The sequence below is a fragment of the Gorilla gorilla genome, chromosome 7, assembly GCF_029281585.2.
Source record: "Gorilla gorilla gorilla isolate KB3781 chromosome 7, NHGRI_mGorGor1-v2.1_pri, whole genome shotgun sequence".
In the NCBI taxonomy this organism is placed as follows: Eukaryota; Metazoa; Chordata; class Mammalia; order Primates; family Hominidae; genus Gorilla; species Gorilla gorilla.
In genome coordinates, this window is record NC_073231.2 from 72,508,907 (window position 1) to 72,510,158 (window position 1,252).

A 1,252-nucleotide genomic window follows, 5' to 3' on the forward strand; every position below is an offset into this window, starting at 1 on the left:
TGGTGATGCACACCTGTAATCCTGGCTACTCGGGAGGCTGAGGCACAAGAATCGCTTGAACCTGGGAGGTGGAGGTTGCAGTGAGCCAAGATCGCACCACTGCACTCCAGCCTAGGTGACAGAGTGAGACTCTGTCTCCAAAAAAAAAAAAAGAAGTAAAAACCCATTTGAAGGTGGAACAACATGACTGTCAATACATGCAACTCCGAAGTTCGAAAATAAACTTCAAGTTACATGCTTGCTTCAGCAGCACATACACTAAAATTGGAATGCTGGAGAGATCAGCATGGCTTCTGTGCAAGGATGACACGCAAATTCATGAAGAGCTCCATATTAAAATAAAATAATAATAATAAAACAACATTCAAATTACAACAGACATTATTAAATATTTTTCATTATTGCCATCTTATCACTAATAGTATTCTATTTGGTTTTCTACCATGTGACAATCCTTAAAATGCCATTTTGAATTATTCTTAAATTTCTTTCCTTTATTTTAAAGAATGTTTTGTGCTTCCACCCAAAGGCAAAATGAGCAAGAGGAGCTTTATTTTATAAACAAACAGGAGGCTTGGAGCTCATCAAGTACTGATGCTAAGACTTGTTCAGGGAAATTGGCCCAGCCGCAGGCAGGTGGTCAGCTCTGGACTTGTCTGTGTGCACCTAAAATTGTGGTGGGTGAAAGTACAAACATTAGGATGTTAAAGTAAAGTCACAAGACCTGAGTGTGCACTTCCTCAGGCACTTGACTGACACACAGTTTTTAAGCATAGTAAACATCAGATCATTTCCAAGGTAAGACTTTCTTTCCATTTTTATTTTTATTTTTTTGCAATGACAGGGCCTCACCATGTTGCCCAGGCTGGACTCGAACTCCTGGGCTCAAGAAATCCTCCCACCTAGGCCTCCTGAGTAACAGACTACAGGCACACACCACCACAAGCAGCTGAGGACCTTATTCCCTAATAACATACATGGTGTAAATGAAAGAGAAAGTTCTAGAGTTCCAAAGACAAATATGTTATTATATTCAGGAGCTCTCCTTTCACAAGATCCAGTGCTAGCAACTTCAGAGTAATTCTTTATTTAGAAAATATTCCTTTCAACTGCTTTTAGAGTGGTAATGCACATTCCCGAACTTCCTCCTACCTGGGAGGTCCCCTTGGAAAACGTAATATTTTTACCTTCTACACTCTGAAGCCCAAGTAAAGGATGCTACTATCATGTCCTACATTTTTTCTGTGTACTA

General features: G+C 39.9%; 1 pseudogene; it reads left to right on the top strand.

Moving 5' to 3' along the window:
- Nucleotides 1-238: 238 nt before the first annotated feature.
- LOC115935665 (uncharacterized) lies at nucleotides 239-338 on the top strand (annotated as a pseudogene).
- The last annotated feature ends 914 nt before the right edge of the window (nucleotides 339-1,252 follow it).